Source organism: Talpa occidentalis, unplaced genomic scaffold (genome assembly GCF_014898055.3).
Source record: "Talpa occidentalis isolate TD23 unplaced genomic scaffold, MPIMG_talOcc4v2.1 talOcc4.10, whole genome shotgun sequence".
NCBI lineage: Eukaryota > Metazoa > Chordata > Mammalia > Eulipotyphla > Talpidae > Talpa > Talpa occidentalis.
The window spans coordinates 76,881,880-76,893,697 of NW_023600993.1; the positions used below are offsets into that span (position 1 = coordinate 76,881,880).

At 38.7% G+C, this 11,818-nt stretch overlaps 1 long non-coding RNA gene across 2 annotated transcripts in view; it reads right to left on the bottom strand.

The window, feature by feature from the left end:
* LOC119232565 (uncharacterized) overlaps positions 1-11,587 on the bottom strand; it is a 143,862-nt gene extending 132,275 nt beyond the window's left edge. For both annotated transcript variants that reach the window (XR_008552217.1, XR_005122153.2), the window contains exons 1-3: positions 11,051-11,587; positions 10,897-10,950; positions 9,173-9,812 (exon numbers count right to left, since the gene is read on the bottom strand). This is a non-coding gene — a long non-coding RNA (uncharacterized LOC119232565). The remainder of the gene's footprint in view (positions 1-9,172; positions 9,813-10,896; positions 10,951-11,050) is intronic.
* Positions 11,588-11,818: the final 231 nt, after the last annotated feature.

Below are 11,818 nucleotides of genomic sequence, written 5' to 3' on the forward strand. Positions count from 1 at the left end.
TCCTAGATATAAAACTCACAACAGTGTGCCCGACCTGCACATATCCCTCACCTGAACCAAAGACTGTGCCCCTCTGGAGTTTCTCATTATCAGACTTTCTACACTGAGCCTCTAGCAATTCATCAATTATGTCTTGGTTTTCCTCCCCCCAGCACTGTTCCTTGCAGAGCTTGCTAGACTAATGATCTGAGTGTTTTTAATTCTTTGTATCTGCCTATTTGTCTCTTCAGTATGGAGGGATGGCAGTGGTTTGCCCTGTGACCTCAATTTTTTTGGTAGGTCTAAGAAGAGTTGTTGATTTTCAGATTGGTTAGCTTTTTACCTGTTTTTAACATGAAATGATTACTGATCTTCCAAGTCCTTACATGCTGGACCAGAAACTAAGAATGTACCTTAATTTCTTTTTTTTTTTTAAATGAGTTGCATGTTTCTTTTGGGAAGTAGATGGACTGTCCCTTTTTCCTCTCATGCTCCTTTCTTTTTCTTTTCTCACTCTGTCTGGACTTTCTGAGCTGAAGCCTTCTTTATTGTTCTGAATTAAATGTGACCCCTTTGCTAATGTTTTCGTCCCTGTGGTTATGGTTATTAACTTCCTCTACCCCTAGTCCATTGAGCCTAAAACTCATTATTACATCTCAAGTGTTTTCTTTATCCTACTTATAAAGAAACCTGTTACAGTGACTCAGTCATTAGGAACCCTCCCCTTATTCAATGATACACCACAAAGTATCATTTGAATGATTTATGAGGTTCTTGTTGCAATTATCGGGCACAAAAAAGTGGGAAAATTGCCATGGCCATTTGAACCTAAATACCTGCTGTTTGTATGTCCCTAGTGGACCCATGTCTCAGAGAAGTTTCTGTTTTCTACTTTTTAGGACTGAACTAGAAAATACATTGATTGGATTTGCCACCAAATGAGCTGGATGTTCCATTTGGTTATTTCTGGATAACCTGGAGCAAGTCAATCTGTTCTCTTCCTCTAAATCCCTTTCTTCTTAGATGAGACTCTTTTTTGAAAAAGTTCTGTTATTTGATCAGATAAAGACATAAAACCAGGTAAAGGTGATGTATGGTAGAAGATCATTAATTCTTTGACACGGGTAATTTTGTTCTCTTGTACTGCATAACATACGTGCTTAACATACTGCAAACCAGCCTGCCTGGTATTTTGTTTTGTTTATTGATATTTTCCCAAACATTGACTTTTACATCAATCTGTGCGTAGTTAAAGTGTATTTCCCTCTTGCTTCCTCCTGGACATTTTTATCAACTTCCTGGCTTTGAGCAATCACATTACAGTAAACTTATTGTTATCCCACAAGGCCACAGAAACATCGTTTCTAGTTAATCACGTTGCCTGATTGAGACACACAGATTTTCAAAGAATTAAGAAGTGCATCTAACACCAGTTGTGTGTGAAACAGAATCTAATTTTCTTTGATGATTCAGAGGGCACTTTTACTCCTGTGTTACTTAATCATCATTATTAGCAAAACCAGTTGCCAGCTAAGCAGGATTTCCAATTGATACATGCAGATAAAACAGTTGTTAGAACCAAATGTACCAAGCTTAATTCTTTTCAGATCTCTCTCATATTCTCTACAGTTTAAAAGATCACTTTCCTAAAGCTACATGTCTTTCTCTTATGATATCCTCAGGTAACACAGATAGCTACAAAGTTGTAAATTTTCTCTGCAGACAGCCTAAAACAATGCCAGACACCCATTACAAGTTCATTAAATATGTGCTGAATAAAGGAATAAATATATTCATAAAATATTTTTCAAGGCATCCTTCTTATTTAAGTAATACTCATTAATTTCACCTAGGAGGCTGCCAGTTTTGTAAGCTTCCACTTCTATTGAACAATCCAGGGGTTACTAGAAAATACCTATTGCTCATTTTCCTCAAAATGTTTAAAAAACAAACCTCAGAAAATATACAGAAATGTATAAACTGCTAAAGTGAGTTTATAAAGTATCACTTCAATGTGAAATATTATCTCATATATAGTAGTCCTTTCTGCATGATCAATGCTACTAAATGCAACCTTTACAGAAACAAAGTTCTTAATATAAGATCTCTAACCTATCTTCTTGCAGGACCGTCCACTCCATAGTCTCTGCCTCATCAAAGAAATTTTAAATACGTTTGACAAAAGAAAAACTTTCATCTTTCACTCTCAAAAAAAAAAAAAACAAGGTTTGAATGCAAGAGCCCAAGCAGGGAAGAGCAATAACTTGGATCCTTACTAAGGTGGAATTTTTCTGAAAGTAAATTTGAGTTAGATGAAAATGAGCAGATGCACACAATGACATCTGAAGTCAAAGAGTCCAGGAGGCCTCGGGGCCCAAGAAGGATGAGAGAGACAGAAATTGCATCCTTATCCACCCGTAGAAACATACAATAGTTTGTATACAAAGTTGAAATTTTGGTTTTTAAATCTTTAATTACCACCTGTCTCCAAACTGCCCTGCAAAATGAAGATGCTTTTTGTGAAGGAAATGATGTTTTTAGTTTCAAAATTCACATTCTCACTTTTGAGTAAAAAAGTACAAAGACCAAAAAAAACCTCCATAAAAATCTCCATTACATAACCTACAGTTTGGATCGCTCACATTTTTGATCTGATATTTTCTTCATTCATTATTATATTTTATCATAGGCTATTTACCTATATTTAGCAAGACAAAGTATACCGCTGGTATTTCAATAAATGCATTTTTTTCTTCTACCTTTGCTATCCTCGTACTCTAGCTTGCCATGACACTTGTTGGTGCAACTACATGTTGATTATATGTGAAAATGGTGTTTACTTTCTTTTAGATTAAAAGGAGTTGTAACAATCTTAGCCTGTGAGCCTCAAATACCGACAACTCACTAAATCACACTTAACTCCCACCCTCCCCCACCTCGCTTGCATTGAAGACTCATTCCCCACAAGTGAGTGGTCTATTAGAATTTGACCCTGAAATATAACAAACATTCTGACAATATATAACATTTTATTAAGGATTTTCCACATTTTGATTTTTTTAAATATTATATTAAAGGGGGCCTAGAATCAATAGAATGGTTTAACAAGGAAGCTACAGGACTTCTTCCACAACCATGTGAAATTAACCACAACACATGAAAGCACTCTTGTGGCTACAGCACCCAGATCCATGTAACAAAAAGATAAGATTACACTAGAATGGGTAATAAAATTCATAGTATTTATTGTTTATTTAAGTCACCCCCCCACCCCAGGGGCCATAAGTATAAAACATAACAACTGAGAGGTAGCCCCTTATACTGGGGCTCCTCCCTTAGGAGGAAAACAAGTAAGCCATGTATCCAACAACTTGGTTTGTCTGGGACAAACTTGGTTTGTCTGGGACAACTTGAGGGACTGGTTTCTGCCCTGGTTGACTCACAGTGTTAATGGGATTTGAAATTACTAAAAATAGAGGTAAGCAGCTTGTTAGAACTTCAGTTTACAGGTAGATGTCAAGTGAAGCAGGAAATCAGAGAAGCTTTGAAAAGGCCTAAAAAACTTCAGCTGGGATGACTGCTTAAGGTGTGAACCAGTAAGGTAAGACAGGGAGAAGAGCTGTTTCTTCAAATGCCCCATCCCCCCTCCCCAAATAACAAGGAATACTAACAAACAGAAACATGGCCCAATCAAAGGAACAAAATAAATCTCTAGAAACTGGCCCTAAAGAAACAAATATGTATAGTTGCCTGAAAATTAATTTAAAATTACTTATCAAAATTCTAATGAGCTAAATAACAAGAAGTTCAGGAAAACCATTTTAATGAATAAAATGAGAATATTAACAGTGAAACAGAAACTATACAAAGAAACCAAACAGAAATTCTGGAGCTGAAAAATACAATAAACTGAAAAAAATGCATTAAAGGGTTCAACAGATTTGATCAAATCATTGAACTTGAAAACCAGTCATTTGAAATTCAGATTAAAAAAATAGTGAAAAATGCCTGATAATGGGAGGAATAGAAAGAGAAGAGGAATGACAAGAAAGCTTATTTGAAGAAAAGAGTCACTAAATATTTACCGAAACCAAGAAAATAGATGAATACAGAAATTTAAGAATCTAAAACAACTCCAGTGAAGATCAATCCAAAGAGAATTATGTCAACACACCATAATCAAACTCCCTAAAGTCAAACAAAGAATCTTGAAAGCAGTAAAAGAAAAACCATTTGTCACATAAAAGGGAATCCCATAAGATTATCAGTGAATGTTTTAAAAGAAACTTTGCAGCCCAGATGGGAGGGAGTTGATATATCAACAAAATGCAAAAAGAAAAAATAACTTAACCAAGAAAAATTCAATCAAAGTAAAACTGTACTTTAAGAGTAAAGGAAAAGTTAAGAATATTCCAGATAAAGAAAAGCTGAGAAAATGTATCACTAACACCATATCTATAAGAAATGCTGTGGAGAGTTTTTCAAGCTAAATAAAAGGGCAGTAGATAGCAACGCAAAAGCATACAAAAGCATGTAAACATACAGGTTCTCCAATCAATGTGAATATATAGGTATATAATACATAAAGTAATTTGTGATATTGTTAGGGGGAAAAGGATGTCCCAAAGCAAATTCCATATAGGCTTTGTGGACTCCACCCCCACCCCAGGTAAAAGCCAAAGACACTGGGAACTCCAAATCCCATCACCACCAAAGGGAAGGTGGCTGGGACCTGAGGGTGGGGTTAAGCAACCAGGTGGATACAAAAGGCAGACACGTGGGCTTTGGGGGCTCTCCATTTTTGGGCTCTCGGCCAGCTTGCAGCGTCCGGCCAGCTCTGAGAGTGACTTTGGGTTTCCAGGTCGTCTGATCGGGTAGGACGCATTAAAGACTTTATTTCCCTATTTTCTCCCTGAGTTGTACATTTTCCTTATTTCTTTTTCTCTTGTAAATAAACCTTTTATTAACCCTTTTGTGTGTGTCTGTAGTAGAGTATTCATAAGTCCCTTTAAAGCGCGCGGGTGAGGACCCACAGCCAGGAACCCGTTAAATATCGGGGTTGCTCTATAACAATATCATAAATGTTAATGTGTACAATATTTAAAATGTAACATCAATAACAAGGATGGGGCTGGAGTTATAAAGGAATAAAATTTCTAATGTGATTTAGGTTATGATCAGTTTAAAATAGAATGCTATAAGCTATAGGTGTTTCATGTAATTCCAGTGGTGACTATGATAGCTATAGAATTTATCCAAAGTGGGAGGGAATTAAAGGGTTATTACTACAAAACATCAATAAATCTTAAAGGAAGGCAGGAAGAGAGGAAAAGGATAAAAACAAAGCTGCAACATTAAGAAAAACAATAAAATGACAATAGTAAATGATTCACTAGCAATAATTACTTTAAGTGTGAATGGATTAAACTTCCATTGAAAACACAGATTAGCCTGGACTGATTTTAAAACAAAGAACCAAATTATATGATGCCTACAGGAGACTCGAATCTAAGGACACACACACAGACTGAAAGTGAGAGAATAGATACTCCATGCAAATGGTAAACAAAACAAAGCAGGGGTGTTTACAGTAATTAAAGACTTTAAATAAAGAACAGTTAAGAGAAACAAAGAATACCATATAATGATAAATGGATCAATACACCAATAAGATATAACTACAAAGATTTATCCACCAAATTCCAGAGCATCTAAACATATGAAGCAAATTTTGGCACAATTGCAGGAAAAAATAGGCAACAACAAGATAATAGTATGGGATTTTGAATATCCCACTTTCAATGATCTACAACATATTGAGATAGAAGATTCATAAGGAAATAGAGAACTTTGGACAACATTATACACTAATTATACCTAGAAAATCCATGAATGTGTGGCAATTATAAAACACTCAAAGGATTATTGGGTAGAAGAAAAAGTCACAAAGGAAGCAATCTGAAAAAAAAATTAAGGAAACAATTCCATTTAATATAGTATCAGAAAGAATAAAATACTTAGGAATGAACATAACCAAGAAGATGAAAGATTTGTACACCGAAAACTACAAAGCATCACTGAAAGAAATTAAAGACAAATGGAAACACAACTTTTCTTCAAGAATTAGAACAATTAATATAGTTAAGATGTCCATACTACCCAAAACAATCTATAGACTCAATACAATTTTACCAAAAAAAAAAAAACCAAAAAACAAAAAAACCAAAATAACAAAGTGGAGAATACACACAATCTTACTTCAAAACATGTTACAATGCTGCAGTAATCAAAATAGTGTAGTACTGTCACAAATTGACCAATTCAATAAATAGCACTAAAATAAACCCTCACATGTATAGTCAAATGATGTTTAGAAAGGATGCCCTCTTCAAATGCTATTAGAAAAACAATGTCCATTTGTAAAAGAATGAAATTGAAACCTTTCAGCATGTACAAAAATTAAGTTAAAAGGGATAAAAGACTCAAATACAAGGCCAAAAGCTGTAACATTCCTGAAAGAAAACAAAAAAGGTGTTGTAATATTGGACTTAGTAATGATTTCTTAGATAAGATACCAAAATGACAGGCAATAAAAGCAAAAACAGCAAAGAAAAAATAAAAACAAAAAATCTCAAGACTTTTGTGCTTTAAACCATAATGTTATATTCCCTCACACCTATTAGAATGGCTACTATTAAAAATATAACAAATATTGGCAAAAATTGAAGAAATTGGATCCCTTGTGTATTTTTGATGGAATTGTAAAGTGGTACAGCATCTTTGGAAATGAAAAAAAAATAAAGAATTAACATATGATCCAGAAATATCACTTCTAAATATATATCCAAAAGAACAAAGATAAGTTTTCAAAGAGATCTCTACATACCTACATTCACCCTAGCAGTGCTATTCACAATAGCCAAGAGGTAGAAGCAACCCAACATTGCATGGATGTAAAAACAAGGAAAATGCTATATGCATATCAATGGAATGTGATTTAACCTTAAAAAGGATGTCCTGTTAAATACTACAACATGGATAACTGTGAAGACATTATTCTAAGTGAAATAAGATAGTTATAAAAGGAAAAATATTGCATGATTCCACTTACAAGATGTCTAAAGTAGTGAGATTCATAGAAATGCCAAGTAGAAACTGGTCACCAGGGGTTGTGGGTAGGGGAAAAAGTGGGATGTTGGGGGACGTTAAGTGGGCATATAGTTTCAGATTTGCAAGATGAAAAAATCCTGGAGAGCTTTAATAGCAATGCGAAATACTTAACAGTATTGATAGTTAAAAACAGTTAAGATGGTAAAATTCATGTCATGTCTTTTACCACAATAAAAACGACGGCATCAAGATATTATTTATCCTTATTACTAAGGCACCCCCTTAAAAAAGCACTTTAGTTGAGTATCTCACACCAGCTCCAGCTCTACATTCCCCTACCTGTCAAGGATTGTAAATGAAGTAGAGTGTAATTAAATATATTCCAGAGACAAGAGTGGCCAAATTTTTCCAAATTCCTTCCATTTCTCTTTATCAAGAACAGTGTGTACTTCGTCCTTGATAAAGATACCAACAAAGATATTGCCAAATTGAACCCCTAGAATAGTTCAAAGACCCTATTATCACATCCTGCTCCAAACACCATTTACGACCAGAGCAATTCCTATAAGTGATTCAGCACTACCCAGTCTTCCCAGAGGACTAGAGACCTCAGATGGTTTGAATAAATGTCAAAACTGACTTTTAAAATGGCATTTAAAATTGAGTAATAGTGCAGTCCATGGAAATTATAGCTTTTATCCCCAATATGATGGATATTTGAACACACAATTCTGAAAACAGCTAGTTTCTCTAGAAGAAGCATACTCTCTAAATGAACAAAATAATCGGGATGCAAAAAAAGAGAAAGATAATTAGTATTTAATAAGACTTGTTCCACTTCAGTGAAAAGAAAGTTAATAAACCTAAAAGTAGGTTAATCTTCTATCTCATCCCTTAAGCCTGCCATTTTTTATGTCTTTATTGTATTCCAAAAGCACTGAGAAATATTAATAGAAAAGGCCACCAATGAGATATTTTGGAATATTTGTTCAATTCCATTGAACAAATTGAGTAACCCTTGTTACAAATACTGAGTATACAACTATGGAAAAAATCATCAACTTCTTGAGTAACAAAAGACACTACAGACCTCACTTTCTCTTTTCTCACATTGAAAAGATCGGTGAAACCTGAAAAGTGAATGAAATATAAGCATTTCTAAGTCAAGCCCCTCTTCCCAATTTTTTATGGTGGACTTGAATTTTTATCAATTTTTCGGCCCCAAGCCAAATCTTACTCCCTCTGGCCTTCAGCCATCTGAATTATTAGAATATCAGGTTCTGTGGCAGCAAAGCATTACCTGAGAATTCTTTTGCAAATGTTTTATTGAGGGAGTGCTGCCAAGTGTGGGGAAAACAGGATGAAGCAGGGAAAGGAGGTGGGCAACCAAGTGTTCTCAGCTGGAGTCTAGCTTCAACTTGCCACTATGAGGAGCTCTGGAGTGTGAATTACACCACAGAGTGGTCTTACCTGGAAGCAAAGGGATAGGCTTTAAAATTCCAACATCATTCCACCGTTGGTCAGAGTTACATCTGACCTATGCTAGAGTAACCAAAGTGGGTGTAAACTCCCAGGCACCTCCAAGACTTCCACTAACTAAAGGCACCTGGGATGTAAATGCCCAATTAATAGGGAGATCTAGACTAGGCAACACCTGCCATCTACTCTGACATGAAACTTATGAGTTCTTTAGCGAAGCAGCCACAAAGTGGCAGACTTTGAAAAGCTAACAGATGAAACTATCCTTTCTCCAAGAGAAATGACCTAGAGATTTCTTTGTGATGTTCAAGGCCTCCCCCAATCAACCAAATTTTTCAACACCTGGCCTGTCTTTAGTCACTTTAAATCCCAATCCAGTCTGGAGCACTATTATCTAGTGAAGCACTCCCAGAACTGAAACAGCTGTAACTGGGGCTAAAAGGGGCTACAGCTTCAAAGGTCAGTGCCCATTAGAAGACAGGTCACTGTCTGTGGATTCTTCACCAGCACCTACAATTGCACTCAGGTTCAGGAAACAACAGTGGGGTTAATTTAACAGACAGGGGAAACGAGTTTTAAGGCCACAAGTGGCTGGCTATCTCACCCCAGATGCTGTCCAGAGTGTCCAGACTCCCAAACAAAAGGCCGCTCATCCATGGTGCCATCATGCCAAGCAGGGCCTGGAGCAAGAAGCAGACCAGGATCCAAATCATCACAGCTGGAGGTTCTTGCAGGTGGGGCCACCGAGATGACACCCCAGCAGCCCCAGCAACAGTCTGAAGGTCAGGATGGACAGCACCAGAAGCAGCAGCACCAGGAGGTGTGCCAATTATCAGCTCTCAAAGGAGACTCAGACACAGAGTTCCAGTCACCCATCGACAGCTCTGGGTAGCGCTGGCCAGTACTGCCTATCAGCACAGGTCACCAGGAGGTGGCCGTGTCAGAAATACTGTTCTAACAGTTCTTTGTGAGTTGTTGGCCCACACCAAGAACAAGCAGCTCTTTGAGACACCAGGCCCCTGGTCTTTGGTGCTCTTTGCAGGCTGTGTCAGAAGCAGGCCGAGGCAGGTGCAGCCGGCCCGGCCTGGCCTCTGCGAAACTCTTTGGCTTCTCTACAAAGCTTTTCAGCTCCTCTCCTTTTTTAGAAGGTTGGCCGCTGGATCCTCCTTCTTCTGAGGTCCGAAACAGCGCGGGTCCCATGCTGGCTCCTGCCCTGCTTTAGCTCCTCTTCCAGAGTCCCCCACCTGTAAGTGATTGGACTTTTTAATCTCATGGCCGATTGGACCGCAGCAGCAACCAGCTCAAAGCTCGCTACTGATTGGCCCTTTCTACGATCCTGGTCCCAAATCCAAGGGCCTCTCTATTTCCTGCTCTGGAGGCAGCCACGATGTGGGAGCTGGCCTGTGAGGCCCCATGCACCCCCATGCAGGCCTGGGTCTTAATGCCAGAGCTTGCTCTGGCGCAGGGGAAGTTTACCACTGCAGAGGCTTGACTTGGGGCAGCGTGGTAGGGGAACCACTGCTGCCAGCTATTATTACTGTCATCTGCCTGCAGCCTAAGCCTCAGTTGTGCCACTGGCAGAGGGCAGTAAAATGCCCACCACCTGCTTCTACTTGCACTGACCACAAGCAATTCTCCGAGACCAAGCTCCAGAGCCCTGGAGGAATAGTCCGGGAGGGGAGGTGTGTCGCTGGCTTCAGAACCATTGAAATATACCCAAATTTAGAGATCTTCCGATATAAGTGTTCAGACATTGGTGGATATTTATATGTGGAAATTTAATATGTAGAGTGTATGGTAAGGAAAAAGTATCAGGCTTTTCTGTCCTCCCACCATTAGGATAGATGAGGGAACCCTGTGGTACTGGATGCATGCCTGATGGCGGCACCTGAAGTGGGTACACCTGGGCTGAGAGACTGAGTTTATAAGGGCAGCATCATGGGGACACCAGCAGAAGCCAAGAATGAACGGAAGCCGAGAGAAGAAGAAGAGAAGCAAAGAGAACCCCAGAGAGCCCAGATAGAGTGAAGACTTGCTGGGGGCTGGGAGACCTGCCAGCCCCATACCTGGTCAATCCCAATAAAAGGCCTGCAAAACCCACTGAGGACTCTGACTCATCCTTTAGCCAGTCTGCTAGATCAGAAAACCTGCCCTGTGTCATTCCTGCCCCTACATAGAGCCAATGAAAGAGACTTGCGCTGGCTGCAGAGAGGAGGTGGCTATAACCTCCTCATAGACGTACGCTGCTCCCATTAGGCTACAAGGGTAGATTCCCCCTGCGGTTTATCCTATGGTTTAGGTAAGATATTTCAGAAGCAAAAACCTCACCTTCAGGGTCCTTGAAAGTAATGTGGTCTCAGAAGGTGTGGTCTCAGGAGAAATCTGTAAAAGAGGGAGGGAAGCAGGAAAGGTCACAGAAGGAACAAGGCAAGAAAGTGGGTTCATGAAAAAAAAAAAAAACAGTGACGGAGTCAAACTTTACCCTTCTGTAGTTTTATCCCTGTGAGGTTGAGATCCTTGCTGATGACTCCTAGTTTCTCATCAGTGGACCAGGGCTTGAAAGCAGGTGGTCTTAGGTTCAGTCCAAGGCTATTCTCATGATCTCTGCTAACAGATTCTCTAGAAGCTGAGCAAGGAAAGAGATTGTTTTGCAAAGTGTTTTATAGAAAGGGTGATCTCAGAATAAAGTTCTATTAATCTGAAGGCAAAAGGTAGAGGAAGGAAGACTCTAAACAAGTAAATCATCTCCGATATTTGACTTAAGGCCAATCCCATGGGAAAGATGTAAGGTAACCAGGCTATATCCTAACTTGAGGTAAGGGGTCAATATTTTACATCCCTGTATCAACCAGTCTCTGGTTTGGGACTGGGGAAGGCATAGTTTCCCAGGCATTTCCTGGAGAGGCAGCTGCTGTTGGTCAAGGGCAGGTCTCTGGATAAGAAGCAGCTGTGAATCATTAGCTTTCAACATTCACAGCAGATGGGAGAGGGGTGCAACAGAGGGGTACAGCTCAGATGCCAATAACTTTTACTACAATACCTCCCAAGCACCCTTGCAATTTCAATCTCTTCAAGTGACTGTCAACACAATAAGAACCCAAACCCAGAGTGGTGTCTGAGAAACTGCTTGAAAAGGCACAATCACAGCTACCACCCACAGTTTCCATTTGGTCGTCTGTTTTTTTCCCCATAGTGTGAGTTTTATCAAAGATTTAAAAAAAAAAATATGTTTCCATTTAAGTATCTCTAA